The 17,374-nt window shown below is 43.2% G+C and overlaps 1 non-coding gene across 1 annotated transcript; it reads right to left on the bottom strand.

Annotated features, from left to right (window-relative positions):
- Positions 1-6,752: 6,752 nt before the first annotated feature.
- On the bottom strand, positions 6,753-6,824 carry TRNAA-UGC (transfer RNA alanine (anticodon UGC)). The gene has a single exon. It is a non-coding gene; the product is annotated as a tRNA-Ala (tRNA).
- Positions 6,825-17,374: the final 10,550 nt, after the last annotated feature.

Raw genomic sequence — 17,374 nt, 5'->3', positions numbered from 1 at the left:
ATCACTATGTGGATTATCTCGGTACTGTGACATCACTATGTGTATTATCACTGTAATGTGACATCATTGTGTTTATTATCTCTCTACTGTGACCTCACTATGTGCATTATCTCTGTACTGTGACCTCACTATGTGTATTATCTCAGTACTATGACCTCACTATGTGCATTAGCTCTGTACTGTGACATCACTATGTGTATTATCTCTGTAATGTGACATCACTGTGTTTATTATCACTCAATTGTGACCTCACTATGTGCATTATCTCTGTACTGTGACCTCACTATGTGCATTATCTATGTACTGTGACATCACTGTGTGCATTATCTCTGTACTGTCACATCACTACGTGTAATATCTCTGTAATGTGACCTCACTATGTGCATTATCTCTGTACTGTGACATCACTATGTGCATTATCTCTGTAATGTGACATCACTGTGTTTATTATCTCTCTACTGTGACATCACTATGTGCATTATCTCTGTAGTGGGAACTCACTATGTGCATTATCTATGTACTGTGACCCCACTATGTGCATTATCTCTGTACTATGACATCACTATGTGTATTATCTCTGTAATGTGACATCACTGTGCTTATTATCTCTGTACTGTGACATCACTATGTGTATTCTCTCTGTAACATGATATCACTATTTGCATTATCTCTGTACTGTGACATCACTATGTGCATTATCTCTGTTCTGTGACATCACTATGTGTATTATCTCTGTAACATGACATCACTGTGCTTATTATATCTGTATTGTGACATCACTATGTGTATTATCTCTGTAATGTGACATCACTATGTGTATTATCTCTGCAATATGACATCACTGTGTTTATTATCTCACTACTGTGACCTCACTATGTGCAATATCTCTGTACTGTGACCTCACTAGGTGCATTATCTCTGCACTGTGACATCACTATGTGCATTATCTCTGTACTGTGACCTCACTATGTGTATTATCTCTGTAATGTGACATCACTGTGTTTATTATCTCTGTACTGTGACATCACTATGTGTTTTATCTCTGTAACATGACATCACTGTGCTTATTATCTTTGTACTGTGACATCACTATGTGTATTATCTCTGTAATGTGACATCACTGTGTTTATTTTCTCTCTACTGTGACCTCACTATGTGCTTTATCTCTGTACTGTGACATCACTATGTGTATTATCTCTGTAATGCGACATCACTGTGTTTATTATCTCTGTACTGTGATATCACTATGTGTATTATCTCTGTAATGTGACATCACTGTGTTTATTATCGCTCTACTGTGACCTCACTATGTGCATTATCACTGTACTGTGACATCACTGTGTATTATCTCTGTAATGTGACATCACTGTTTTTATTATCTCTCTACTGTGACCTCACTATGTGCATTATCTATGTACTCTGACCTCACTATGTGCATTATCTATGTACTGTGACATCACTATGTGCATTATCCCTGTACTGTGACATCACTATGTGTATTATCCCTGTACTGTGACATCACTGTGTTTATTATCTCTGTACTGTGACCTAACTATGTGCATTATCTCTGTACAGTGACCTCACTATGTGCATTATCTCTGTACTGTGACATCACTATGTGCATTATCTCTGTACTGTGACATCACTATGTGTATTATCCCTGTACTGTGACATCACTGTGTTTATTATCTCTGTACTGTGACCTAACTATGTGCATTATCTCTGTACAGTGAACTCACTATGTGCATTATCTCTGTACTGTGACATCACTATGTGCATTATCTCTGTAACGTGACATCACTGTGTTTATTATCTCTGTACTGTGACATCACTTTGTGTATTATCTTTGTAACTTGACATCACTGTGCTTATTATCTGTGTACTGTGACATCACTATGTGTATTATCTCTGTAATGTGACATCACTGTGTTTATTATCTCTCTACTGTGACCTCACTATGTGCATTATCCCTGTACTGTGACCTCACTATGTGCATTATCTCTGTACTGTGACCTCACTGTGTATTATGTCTGTAATGTGACATCACTGTGTTTATTATCTCTCTACTGTGACCTCACTATGTGCATTATCCCTGTACTGTGACCTCACTATGTGCATTATCTCTGCACTGTGACATCGCTATGTGCATTATCTCTGTACTGTGACATCACTATGTGTATTATCTCTGTAATGTGACAACACTTTGTTTATTATCCCTGTACTGTGACATCACTTTGTTTATTATCTCTGTACTGTGACCTCACTATGTGCATTACCTCTGTACTGTGACCTCACTATGAGCATTATCTCTGTACTGTGACATCACTATGTGCATTTTCTCTGTACTGTGACATCACTATGTGTATTATCTCTGTAATGTGATATCACTGTGTTTAGTGACTCTGTACTGTGACATCACTAAGTGTATTATCTCTGTAATGTGACATCACTGTGTTTATTATCTCTGTACTGTGACATCACTGTGTTTATTATCTCTGTACTGTGACCTCACTATGTGCATTATCTCTGTACTGTGACCTCACTATGTTCATTTTCTATGTACTGTGACATCACTATGTGCATTATCTCTGTACTGTGACATCACTATGTGTATTATCTCGGTAATGTGACATCACTGTGTTTATTATCTCTCTACTGTGACCTCACTATGTGCTTTATCTCTGTACTGTGACCTCACTATGTGTGTTATCTCTGTACTGTGACCTCACTATGTGCATCATCTCTGCACTGTGACCTCACTATGTGCATTATCTCTGTACTGTGACCTCACTATGTGCATTATCTCTGCACTGTGACCTCACTATGTGCATTATCTCTGTACTGTGACCTCACTATGTGCATTATCTCTGTACTGTGACCTCACTATGTGCATTATCTCTGTAATGTAACCTCACTATGTGCATTACCTCTGTACTGTGACCTCACTATGTGCATTATCTCTGCACTGTGACCTCACTATGTGCATTATCTCTGTACTGTGACCTCACTATGTGCATTATCTCTGTACTGTGACCTCACTATGTGCATTATCTCTGTAATGTAACCTCACTATGTGCATTATCTCTGTACTGTGACATCACTATATAGTTTGTAAAGCCTAATAAAGACTTGCGTCCATCAAGTTCGACCTGTAAGTTCTGTAGTTGCTAAAGTTGATCCAGAGGAGGGCAAAAACCCCAAATGATTTGGCCAATCTTCACCTGAGGAAAAATTCCCTCCCGACTCTGAAACCAGCAGTCAGAATAAATCCCTGTATGAACCTACTATTTTATTCTATTTTTAAGTATACGCTGAAATCTGCCTGGTATCTAGAAATGCATCCAGTCCCTGCTTGAACTGGTTTAGTGAATCCGACATTACCGTCTCCTCACTCAGTGAATTCCATATTTTCACTGCTCTTACCGTAAAGAACCCCTTCCTATGCTGGTGCTGGAACCTTTTCTCTTCCAGTCTTAATGAATGCCCTTTTGTTACAGTAATATCCCTCCTTTTGAACAAATCCCGGGCAAGGTCTCTATACTGTCCCCTAACATATTTGTACACATTTATTATGTCCCCCCTCAACCTTCTCTTTTCCAGGATGAATAGTCCTAGTTTTGCCAACCTCTCTGGGTATTGCAGTCCCTCCATTCCCCTTATTAATTTTGTTACCCTCCTTTGTACCTTTTCAAGCTCGTTTATATCCTTTCTATATATTGGTTTCGACTAATCAGCAGAGCGGTGTTTAAATTTGGCGCTAATACTGCTGATTGGTTGCGGCCGGCGACAGCGACCAATCAGCAGAGTGTTGTTTAAATTTGGCACCAAAATTGCTGATTGGTCGCGGCCGGCCACCGCGATCAATCAGCAGAGCGGGGTTTACATTTGGCGCCAGAATCGCTGATTGGTCACGCCCGGCGGTCGCGACCAATCAGCAGATCGGAATTTAAATTTTGCGCCAATACTGCTGATTGTTCGCGGCCGGCGACTGCGACCAATTAGCAGAGCATTGTTTAAATTTGGCGTCAATCTCGCTGATTGGTCGCGTCTGCCGTCCGCGACCAATCAGCAGAGCGTTGTTTAAATTTGGTGCCAATCTCGCTGATTGGTCGCGGCTGGAATCCGCGACCAATCAACAGAGCATTGTTTAAATTTTTCGCCAAAATCGTTGATTGGTCGCGGCTGGCGGTAGCGACCAATCAGCAGAGCGGTGTTTCAATTTGCCACCAAAATCGCTGATTGGTCGGGGCCGGCGGCCGCAACCAATCAGCGTCGTATTAGTGAGGACCGAGGAGCGGTGCTGCCTGTGCGGGTACTTCCGCTGCCAGCAGCTGGGAGATGAGCGGCTGCTCGCAGCAGAAGCATCCCGACCGGCGGTGCCGCTCCTCGGTCCTCCGTTCACACTTGCCGTCGGGAGCTCATAGCGCTGTTTAAATTAGGCGCCAATCTCGCTGATTGGTCGCGGTTGGTTGGGGCATTAAAACCGTCTTGTTAAACCACTCTGAACTCCACGTCTCTTCCAAGGGGCATTAAAACCGTCTTGTTAAGCTACTGTGACCTCCACGTCTCTTCCAAGGGTCATTTAAACGGTCTTGTTAAGATACTGTGACCTCCACGTCTCTTCCAAGGGGCATTAAAACCATCTTGTTAAACCACTCTGAACTCCACGTCTCTTCCAAGGGGGATTAAAACCGTCTTGTTAAGCTACTGTGACCTCCACGTCTCTTCCAAGGGGCATTAAAACCGTCTTGTTAAACCACTCTGAACTCCACGTCTCTTCCAAGGGGCATTAAAACCGTCTTGTTAAACCACTCTGAACTCCACGTCTCTTCCAAGGGGCATTGATATTGTCTTTTTATTCCACTGTAACCTCCACCACTCTTCCAAGGGGCATTAAAACCATCTTGTTAAGCTACTGTGACCTCCATGTCTCTCCTAAGGGGCATTAAAACCATCTTGTTAAGCTACTGTGACCTCCACGTCTCTTCCAAGGGGCATTAAAACGGTCTTGTTAAGCTACTGTGACCTCCACTTCTCTTCCAAGGGGCATTAAAATGGTCTTGTTAAACCACTGTGAACTACACAGCTCTTCCAAGGGGCATTGAAATGTTGTTTTCAGTTACCTCTAACCTCCACGACTCTTCCATTCACTGCTAAGGCCAACAGTGTACTGGAGTCCCAGTTGCTATAAATGGAAAAAATGGTTTAGTTAAGGCCCTCTGACCTCCATGTCACTTCCAAGGGGCATTGGAGTGCCTCGAAATTTTTGGTAGGCATTGCACTCACTGTATGCCCTATAACTGTGTAGCCGAACCGCTCCTTTTGGTACAGAAATATATCCTACAAGACATGTGTGGTTGACTGGCCTGATATTGATGTGAATGGTCCCTGTTCCTCCTGCTCTTTCTCCTTTGCCACCACCTCATCCATCATTCATCACCTGAAGCTTTGTTTTAACAGGAGTCATAGAACTGGGATAGTAGCAGGATAACATCCAGAAATCCTCGGAGGAGGTAGGATATGCGCCAAAACGTTGACCACCTCAGGCCTAGCCGCTACTACATACATGAGCTTGCATTCCAAGGAACAGAAAGCTAATGAGATGGATAGCCTCATGATCATAAATAATTTACTCGTTGTGTAGGAGGCCGACCATTGCTGCTGTTTACCTTCTGAACTTTGTGTTGAAGCCTGATTGACCCAGGACCCGCAATCCTCTATGTCTGGAGGACGTGTTGCATCACAGTGTCCAGATTCCGCCTCCACATGCCTAAAAGGCCCAATTTCAAGTGCAAGCAAGCAAGCAGTATGGTATTACAGCCTGGGGGTGGGTGAGTGGGTGGCAGGCTGCATACTTGCTCTTTCATTGCAAGGAATGGGGGAGGTACAATTGAACACTGCCCTGGGACAAGGACTTGCACGGGGATAGTTGCAAGTCTGCATCTTCTGATGCGGCAAGGATAATTTCTGATGGGCACACTTTTAGGCAGTGACCTAGGTGTCAGAGATGCATCCAGGGGTCTTCCCCATGCTGTTCCCATGTCTTTTCAGCACTGTATGCATGTGTCACACAGCACATGGCCAGATAAGGTTGTAAAATGTTAAAATGACATTTCCCGGTGATTGCATTTGTCACGGTTGAAAGCAATGCAAAAGTGCAAAAACGCATAAAAAATGCTACTTGTGAACATAGCCCAAGGTGTGGAGGAGTATTTTTGTTTTTGGTTATTTATTTTACCTTATACACAAGTCATTACCCTGGAAAGGATGTTCCTTAACATATTTCACAGGAAAACAGTTTCAGTTTCATTTTTGGACCTTCTATTGTGAGCCCGTAAAAGTGGCTTAATACCTCTGACCACGTTATTGACAGCAGTGACCTGGGGGTCAGAAATGCTTCCTGGGGCGATCCCCATGCTGTCCCCATGTCATTTGAGCACTGTCACTATCGTTTTGGGCACTTTTTAGGCTTTCTACAGACTGCCGGGGGTGCCGCCGCAAAAATGCTCGGGTCTCCCATAGGGACATTGGGTTCATTGCTCGGGTCCGGCAACCGAGTATCACGGCGAGCTCGGGCCGAGCTTCGAGCACCCGAGCATTTTAGTGTCGCTCAACACTAGTCCCTATCTGATATTTAGTTCTGTGTGCAGTTTCTGTGTTACACCCAGACAGATGAACCGCTGTATACTCACACGTATCAGATTCCTGAATGTTTGGAAACTTTTCTAGTTTTTTTTTTTTATCACAAAACATAGAGATGTCGGGGATTGAACCCAGGGCCTCATACATGCAAAGCATGCGCTCTACCACTGAGCTACATCCCCTGTATGGACACACAGGGATTTGTTCTCATCTCCAAGAGACACTAATCTATGACTATCTACTAATAGATTTTCTCTGTTATTTTTTCTCTTTTATAATCATGCAGCATAAATAACATCATATTCTCATAGTCTGGACTATTAGGGACAAGACGAAACTATTTTTCTTTAATTTTTTATTATTTGTTTATATTTAAAATATGGGTAAAAAAGGAGGCGATTTTATTTTTTACATCTTTTTTTGAACAGATTAAAAAAAAATGCAATTCTCCTTTTCCCATATTTTAAAGAGATTGTTCCCTACTGGATGGCGCTTTTCGATTGTCCCAATCAAATAAGAAGAAAGCATAGAGCACTTACCTCCCAGATACGCACCGTGACAAGCACTGCACCCCATGATGATCTCCTGACATTGCTTATGTCTGATGATTGGTTGCAGGCCATCAGCGGCGGCAGAAAGGCGGCATCACCTGCAGGAGAGAATACACTCTTGTGTCAGTGTGAGCGGGCTGTCGTCGAGAGCAGTCACATTAGTGACTGCTGATGTGACTGCTCTCCAAGTCATCCGGACTGTCATGGGACAGTATGGATTATATTCACGGCGGACAGGTGAGTATTATGGTGGTTTACTATTTTTTGTAGTTTACTGGTGACAAGGGCATCAGGGATTACGTGTTAAGGTGAGCATTATGGTGTTTTTTAATTTTTTCTCTTTTACCGGGGACAAGGACTTCGGTGGATTAGACATAAAGGTGAGTATAATACTTTTTTATTTTTATTTCAATAAAAGAGTGTTTGTCTTTATTTAAAATAAAGGACTTTATTCTGGGTGTTTTTTTTTACAATCTGACTATTGGGTTAGTAATAGGGAGTCTTATAGATGCCTCTCCATTACTAACTTGTGGGCTTGATGTTAGCGGCCATAAAACAGCTGACGTCAACCCCATAATCATTAACCCACTTGTCATCGCATTAAGACAAGTGGGAAGAGCAGAGGCTAAGCATCAGATTTGGCACATTTTATTGATGTACCATTTCTGGGGCGGATGAGAGCTGATGTTTTTAGTCTAGGAGGGGGCCAATAACCATGGCCACTTCCTAAGCTATTAATATCAGCCCGCAGCTGTCTGTTTAGCCTTTGATGGTTAGTGAATATAGGGGGACCCCACATCAATTTTTGTTTGGGGTCTCCCCTTTAATAATCAATAAAGGCTAAGCAAACAGCTGTGCGCTGATATTAATAGCCTGGGAACCGTAATGGGTATTGACCTGTTCCCAGAATATTAATATCAGCCACCAGCCGTTGACTTTCCCTTTGCTGATTATGAAAATGACGAGGGACCCCACTTATTTTTTTTTTATTAACAAGCACAGTAAAATAGACACCTAAGGTAACCTTAGTTCGCAGCCTCTAGGTGTTCCAGCAGCTGGAAACTCCCAAAACCTAAAATGTCCCTCAAAGTTTCCCATGAGATTTCTGGGCCTTGCAGCTGCCGGGAGACCCGGTGGCTTTGAACTCTACAAGGTTACCGGAGTTCAAGCCACCAGGTCTGACAGTAGCTCTAACGTGGGACTTTTGAATGCCGGAGTGCCGGACAGGCGCCGGGAGCTGAATGCAGCTCACATCATTGTTGCCTGAGATCAGCGCCGAGCAAGAGACAATGATGGAAATTGTAGTCAGCACCCCTAGGGTACATTATGTGTAAAATAAAGAATTAAATTTAAAAAAACAGAGTGGGCTCTGGCCAAATTTTCATAACCAGCAGAGGGAAAGCCGTGTGCTGGGGGCTGATATTACTAGCCAGGGAAAGGGGCCATTAGCCCAAAATGTTCCCTGGTTATCAATAACAGCTATCAAAAGACTGACCGTCACTTCCAAAACAGAAAACTGGTCTGTACAGGTGCTTACTAAGAGTAGCCATCTCTATATATGACTAACAAATAAAGTAGCACTCTGTAGCGCTATAGCATGCAAACATGAAAAATATGAAATTTGAATAGCATTACTGCTCTAGAAAATAGAAATAAATGAGAATTCTTAGCGCATAAATTGGCCAATTCATGTGTATCCGACAGCCACGGTAAGGCGACTCTCGTCACCTGGAACCTACCTGGTGTGAATCCAATCTTATACTAAAGTCTACATGTATACGGGAGGGTAAGATCCTGCTATAATTAAAACCTCCTGAGGCTTAGGGATGGAGTGATCAGTCAGAAATCCTACAAATATATGTATATGTATGTAAATGTATACAAATATCAAAAGACTGACCCTCACTCCTCACTTCCAAAACAGAAAACCGGTGTGTACAGGTGCTTACTAAGAGTAGCCATCTCCATATATAACCAACAAATAAAGTAGCACTCTGTAGCGCAATAATATGCAAACATACTATTGTTATAGTTACTATTGTTATACTTTAGGAGGGCAACTTCACCATCTCCTTCTCCAAAATCTGCACCTTGCTGGTGATCCACTGACCAGCCCACCCGAGGTGTCCACAGGGAATCTGCCAGGTAGGAAGATTACCAGTCCAGGCCCTGTTCTAATAGATAGTTTTGTGGATTTGGGGTAACTGAGTGATAGGGACACATTATTATAGGGGCACGTGACACCCACATAAAATCCGTGTATATCTTGTAGGACGGCCCTGGTGGTACAGAAAAGTAAAAACACTGATGACTTTTTTTTTTAGAGGCATTTGTATACTTTACCTTCTATTATTATTTATTCTATTTTCACTCATTTATATAACCTGATCATTTCCCTGACAGGTCGGTGAGTTGTTTATTGTTTAGCAATAATGTATCACCCACAACTATAAATGATAAAGAATAACATTCCATTCTTATCATTTACAGCAGAGGATAATTTACACCATATATAACATGTATATAATATCTACCAAAGCGAAAAAACGACTATTCTACAAACATGGAGAAAACTGATTTTTCTATCTTTTCCAACACAGATTTATATACATTTATATTCTATTAATCAGATGGGATATTTCTATTCCACAATCTCTGCCTCATTCACCAGTTGGCAGCAAACATGGCGGCCTGGCTGCTCTGATGTCACAATGCTCAGGATTAGGGGGTCACTCAGTTATGATGTCATAATGACATCATGGAATGTCCTGAGGGTATATAATCTCTGAGCACTGTGACATCAGCGCCATTTCTTGAGTTGATGCTTTTGCTGAGACTTCACTTTGGTTGTGGAAGAGCGAACTAGTTTGTGTTACACATCTGGTGATTACTTCCATTTATTCTTCTTGATCTTTGATCAGAGCACAATAACACCGGTGCCACCGGAGAGCTTAGTTCTCCAATATTCTATCAGCCAGCTCCAGGTACCTAAGTCATGAGCGCCCGGGAGCTGCGCCAGCTGATTGCTGACAATGAGGCATGGCTGCGCCGACCAGAAAATCAAGGTAAGTGAAATATTTGGGGGAGATCCACAATATTCCCACACTATAGGCCTTTCCTGGGAGGAGATATCCCTGGGGTATGAGGGGACACATTTCAGGACAGACAGTGCAGGTTAACTAAGGCCAAAACAAAGGCAATTCTTTCTAGGGTTCCCCTCTCCCTAAACACCACAGCAGTAGAAGGACCCATCACTATAGCCCAAAAGTGTTTGCTAAAATTGGAAATAATCCTGATAAATTCTTATTTGTTTATAGGTCAGGCCATAATTGTCCATGGACGGAGGAGGTCTCCTCCAAGAAATCAGGAAAGACCTTCTACCAGTGATGGAAGGAGGTCTCCTCCAAGAGATCAGGAAAGACCTTCTACCAGTGATGGACGTCAGAGAGACAGCAATGCTGTCACTGAGAGGAGAGGGAGACGGGCCAGAGATCCTCCACGGCGTAGAGGACAGGAAGAGAGCAGGGATAGAAGCCGCTCTCCTCTAAGACCAGCCCCTGCGGAGCCCTCCGGAACAACAGGAGAGAGCAGCAGAGATGGCGGCCGTCCCCTCCCACCCATTCAACTGGAGGAAGTGGGTGTGATGACACCACCACTGCCACAGGTGGAGCCACCTGCACAAAACCTACCTGTGCAGGAGAGACCTTCTACCAGTGATGGACGGTCTCCTCCAAGAGACGAGGAAAGACCTTCTACCAGTGATGGACGTCAGAGCGACAGCAATGCTGTGGAGCCACCTGCACAAAATCTACCTGTGCGGCAGAGGCGGCAGCATTGGGTTCGCAGGAGAGCACTGCTAATTGCAAATCTCCCAACAAGGGATGTAACCGCACAGGAGGAGGCCGAGTCATGTATCATCTGTATGACCGAATATGAGATCGGAGAGCAGGTCACGGTCCTTCCATGTGACCACACCTTCCATCAGGGATGTATTACTAGATGGCTCCGCTCCAACCCTCTGTGCCCCCTGTGCCGTAACCACTGCTTCCATTGAAGCCCCATGTTCATGGTGCAGACAGTGGTGGAGAACATACTGACCCCAGCCCAGGTAAGGGAGCAATGCATACATTAACACTACATTCATTACAAGACCGTAAAAAATATCACCTTTAACCTCCTGCTGTTCTGATCTCTCTTTAGTTTACCATCAGCTTTGGTCAACATCTTACCAAGCATGAAGGGCCATGAACACCCCAAAAACACCCGATGGTAAGTCACCTCTCATTCCCGCTGCCCCATGATATCTATATCACATGTGACATATAAGTAATTGTTCTTTTCTCCTTTTCATAGAAGGATGATCCAAGTCTGGAGAACATTGAGGAATTAGATCAGAATGACTTGTCCTTCATGTAAGTAGATATTAGAATTTGCTTTTTTATATTTTCCAGATGATTATTAACTTTTTACTGGGAATCTATTGATGAGATGTAATAATTTGGTGTCTTCTCTTTACAGAAATCTGCAGAAGTTACAGATCATTTCCATAATGATCCACAGATTCCTCATCTGCTTCATAGAGACACTGATTCCATCATGTGCAGAGATGCTGATAACAGCTGCAGCCCCGACTATGATATCCTCATATATTCCATTATTTATCCAAATATTCCTAAAAATAAATAATATTTACCATCTCTATGTCTGGTTGTGACTTCACTATATAGAATGTTGTTACGTAACATTAGCAGCACATAATGATAAGTGAGGGAGGGATTTACCATTAGTTGGTATAGGGGTAGTGGCAACAGATAAAGGGGATGTCCAGCTCTTTTATATTGATGGCTTACCCTTAGGAGAGGCGACCAATATCAGATTAACGGGGACGCGACTCCCGGCACGCGCGATCAGCTGTTCTTGGTGCCGGTTGGATGTGATTATTTGCAGACTGGAACAGCACAGCGCCGACAGCTGCATAGTGGCCACAGCGGGGTACTGCAGATCCACTCTATTCATATGAATAGGGTCAGGTGTGCAGTACCCGGAAGCGGCCACTATACAGCTGGCAGAGCAGTACAGCACGGGCGCTGGCACCGCGTCCCACATTGCTTTAAACTGCTCGCGATACTCATCTCTCCACGTTCCTCCGCAGTTCCGGTGTCTTCCGACTCTGTGACGTCTCAGGGCAAAGGGCGCGATCACTACAGCCCCCCTTCTGTGCTGGGCAGTCACAGTGCAGAGAGCCGGAACACGCTGTGGAGACAGGACCTGCGGACAGCGGGGAACAAGGAGAGGTATTTGATTATTATTATTATTTTTATGTATGAAGCATTATATGGGGCCCATACTGTATGAAGAATTATATGGGGCCCATACTGTATGGAGCATTATATGGGGCCCATACTGGATGAAGAATTATATGGGGCCATACTGTATGAAGAATTATATGGTGCTCATACTGGATGAAGATATATATATGGGACCTATACTGTATGGAGCAATATATGGGGCCCATACTGTATGGAGCAATACATGGGGCCCATACTGTATGGAGCAATATATGGGGCCCATACTGTATAGAGCATTATATGGGGGCCATTATTCTGTATGGAGCATTATATAGGGTCCATTATTTTGTTTGGAACATTATATGGGGCCCATTATTCTGTATGGAGCATGATATGGGGTCCATTAGTCTATATGGAGCACTATATGGGGCCCATTATTCTGTATGGAGCATTATATGGGGTCCATTATTCTGTATGGAGCATTATATGGGGCCCATTATTCTGTATGGAGCATGATATGGGGTCCATTATTCTGTATGGAGCATTATATGGGGCCCATTATTCTGTATGGAGCATGATATGGGGTTCATTATTCTGTATGGAGCATTATATGGGGCCCATTATTCTGTATGGAGCATTATATGGGGTCCATTATTCTGTATGGAGCATTATATGGGGCCCATTATTCTGTATGGAGCATTATATGGGGCCCATTATTCTGTATGGAGCATTATATGGGGTCCATTATTCTGTATGGAGCATTATATGGGGCCCATTATTCTGTATGGAGCATGATATGGGGTCCATTATTCTGTATGGAGCATTATATGGGGCCCATTATTCTGTATGGAGCATTATATGGGGCCCATTATTCTGTATGGAGCATTATATGGGGTCCATTATTCTGTATGGAGCATTATATGGGGCCCATTATTCTGTATGGAGCATTATATCGGGTCCATATAATGGTAGGTGGTAGGTAGTGTATGCTTCATCATCAGATCCTTATCACCCTATCAGATCCCGCTGCGGGTGAGTATATAAGTTAATTGACAGTTAAACAGTGACAGGTTGGGTGATTCTCTGCACTACATAGGTAGTACAGTGTAGTATGGGTGGTATCTGTTAGAACCTTGCTTTTAGGTTTTTTCCTTTGCTGGTCACATGACCTTGTTGGCCTATTTAATCCTGCTCCGCCCTTCTGGCTTTGCTGGACTTCATTGTATAACTACTTTCTAGCTAGCCTGTGCTCTGTATCTAACTCTTAGTTTGCTTGGTCTACGGACCTCTGTGTTCTTTATATTTTGTTTGTTCGTCTGTCTGCTACTATTTCTGTTAGGAGGTGTCCCATTTTCCTCCCAGTCCTTAGTACTTGTAGGGATTCCTTCCCTACATCTATAGGTCTCCGTACAGACTAGCTTAGGACTTTAGCAGGTCTGATCGCAGGATCAAGTCCCCTGTTACATCGTAGGGATTAAGCTGAGTTCTATCGTAGGGACAGATCTCCTCTCTTTCCTTAGCTCTGGTAGCAGAACATAACAGTAAGTCCAGCCTGCAAATTCTCTAAGGAAAGATTTTTCTGTTCCATCATGGTGTCGGTTCAGGATTTGGCTCATCGCCTGCAGGGACTCTCTCTGGAGGTGGCCGAGCTCCGTCAGCACGTAACTGTCCTGGAGCACATTTCTTGGATCCTAAGGTATGTTTGCCGGATTTATTTTTTGGTGAACACCGAGAATTTTTTTCATTTAAAAATGCTTGCTTATTGTATTTTCGTTTGAGACCCAAGTCCTCTGGGGATGATTCCCAGTGCATAGGGTTCATAATGTCACTTTTGCGCAAAGAGCCTCAGGAGTGGGCCTTTTCTTTGCAACCTAGTGATACATGCTTCAGTTCAGTGGATAGTTTTTTTTCTGCTTTGGGGCTATTATATGATGATCCTGACCGTGTCTCATCAGCTGAGACTGAGTTAAGACATTTGAGACAGGGATCAGGTAATGTGGAAAAATATTGTACTCATTTCCGTCGTTGGTCTACTCAAACAGGGTGGAACGATTCTGCTCTGAAAAGTCTATTTCTTGCTGGGCTCAATGAAAGGGTTAAAGACCTAATTGCTTATCCTACACCTGAAGATTTGCAACAGGCTATGCAATTAGCTATACGGGTGGATAGGAGACTGCGTGCAAGGGTTAATGAGAGCAAATCCTCTGCTTTGTCAGTTTCTGGTTATGAGAATGTGTGTACTAACAGTGGTGAACCGATGGAGATTGGATCGGTGGCACCTCGCTCTCAAGAAAAAGACCGTAGATTTTCTGAAGGCTTGTGTTTCTATTGCGGAAAATCTGGTCATTTGATTAAAGGCTGTGAGCTTCGTATGAAGAAAGAAAAAAAAATGGTCAGTCATGCCCGTATTGCCTGTTTAAATTCCAAGGGTGTATTTTTAGCTGCTTCCACGATTGCTCAGGAAAAATTAATGGAATTTCGGGTGTTTGTTGATTGTGGGTCTACTCTGAATGTAATTGATTGGGGATTCTTGGAAAGACTCAATTTAAAACCCGAACCTTTATCATCCCCCATTGCTGTGGTTTCTGTGGATGGTTCCCCTTTGAAGAATATTACTCTCAAGGTCTGTGAATTTCCTCTCACTATTAATGGTGTTCACCATGAGAAATTGGATTTGGTAGTGTTGAATAACTTGCCTTCTCCAGTAATATTGGGATTGCCCTGGTTAAAATTTCACAATCCTGTACTGGATTGGTCTACCAGTGAAATTAAATCCTGGAGCCATAAATGTTATGACAAGTGTTGTAACGGGCGTATTGCAGCTTTGGATAGGGGAGAATTGCCTGTTCCTATTCAGGATTTTTGGAGAGTTTTTTCTGAGAAGGAATCGCAGGTTTTGCCTCCCCATAGAGACTATGATTGTACCATTGAATTTGTCCCTGGAGCGACTCTTCCTAAAAGTCGTTTATTTAACCTTACTATTCCTGAGAGGAAGGCTTTGGAGGAATACATACAGACAAGTTTGGCCGCCGGTCACATTAGGCCTTCCAAGTCTCCTGTGGCAGTTGGATTTTTTTTTGTTTACGTCCTTGTCTGGATTTTCGTGAGATTAACAAAATTACTGTACGCAATCCTTACCCACTGCCATTGATTCCTGATCTGTTTAACCAGTTAATGGGGGCCAAGTGGTTCTCTAAAATTGACCTTAAGGGGGCATACAATCTGTTGCGCATGAAGGAGGGTGACGAATGGAAGACTGCTTTTAACACTCCTGTGGGTCATTTTGAGAACCCGGTTATGCCTTTTGGTCTTACTAATGCTCCAGCATTTTTTCAGAATCTTATTAATGACATCCTTAGACCTTTGATCGGCAAAAATGTGGTTGTGTATTTGGATGACATTCTGATTTATTCGCCTGATCTGGAGTCTCATTGGCGGAGCGTACGTGAGGTATTACAGTTATTAATGGACAATTCGCTTTTTGCTAAGCTGGAGAAATGTGAGTTCGCTGTACAGAGAATTAGTTTTTTGGGCTACATTATCTCCAGCAAAGGTTTTGAGATGGACCCGGTTAAAGTTCAAGCTGTACAGGAATGGCCTAGGCCTATTGGTTTGAAATCGATACAGAGGTTTTTAGGTTTCGCCAATTATTACAGAAAATTCATAAAAAATTTTTCTAGTATTGTCAAACCTCTGACCGATCTCACCAGGAAAGGTGCTGATGCGGTTCAGTGGTCTTCTGAGGCCATTGAAGCTTTTGTGTATCTCAAGGAGAGGTTCACCTCTGCTCCCATCCTTATGCAGCCTGATGTGACTAAGCCGTTTTTGGTTGAGGTTGATGCTTCCTCTGTGGGGGTTGGCGCAGTATTGTCTCAGGATAACGGGGATGGATTACATCCCTGTGCCTTTTTTTCAAAAAAATTTTCGGAGACTGAACTTAATTACGATATTGGTAATCGGGAATTATTGGCTATTAAACTCGCATTTGAACACTGGCGCCACTTCTTGGAAGGTGCGGAATTTCCCGTTCAGGTTCTTACGGATCATAAAAATCTGATATATCTTGATGCTGCCAAGCGCCTGAATGCCCGTCAGGCTAGGTGGGCACTGTTTTTCTCGCGGTTTAATTTCTCCGTTACTTACATCCCTGGTACTAAGAATGTTAAGGCGGATGCCTTGTCTCGCAGTTTTTCTCCCATAGTCGGTGCTGAGAAAGAGGAGAACATTTTACAAGAAGGTGTTGTGATAGCTGCTTTGGACTCCGTTCTGGAAGATGAGATTCTTAAAGCACAGGAGAATGCCCCATCTAACACTCCTCATGGGAGGTTGTTTGTGCCTGGGACCTTTAGGAGAGATTTGTTTGTTGAGTGTCACGAATCTCGGTTGGCAGGTCATCCCGGAATCTCTGAGACCAAGAGACTGGTGGGTCGCAGTTTTTGGCGGCCTGGATGGCAGAAGGAAGTCATTAAGTGGGTGCGCCAATGTACTATATATGCTAGATCTAAGTCCTCACATACTCCTGCTGCAGGGTTGCTTTGTCCTTTGGAGGTTCCCAGTGCTTCTTGGACACATTTGGCTATGGACTTTATAACTGACCTTCCCCCCTCTGAGGGTTTTACTGTCATCTGGGTGGTCGTGGACCGTTTTAGCAAGATGTGTCACTTGGTTCCCTTCATCAAACTGCCCTGCGCTAAAACTCTCGCTAAGGCCTTTGTCAAGGAAATTGTCAGACTTCATGGCGTTCCTACTGACATTGTTTCTGATAGGGGTCCTCAGTTCGTGGCTCGTTTTTGGCGTGCCTTTTGTGACAGGTTGGGAGTTCATTTGTCGTTCTCGTCCGGATATCATCCTGAATCTAATGGCCAGACAGAAAGGAAAAACCAGGATGTTGAG

This window comes from Phyllobates terribilis, unplaced genomic scaffold (assembly GCF_046119375.1).
Source record: "Phyllobates terribilis strain yellow unplaced genomic scaffold, ASM4611937v1 Scaffold_3__8_contigs__length_932513732, whole genome shotgun sequence".
In the NCBI taxonomy this organism is placed as follows: domain Eukaryota; kingdom Metazoa; phylum Chordata; class Amphibia; order Anura; family Dendrobatidae; genus Phyllobates; species Phyllobates terribilis.
The sequence above is the reverse complement of the archived record's forward strand: the minus strand, read 5'-3'. Positions and strand labels throughout refer to the sequence as shown.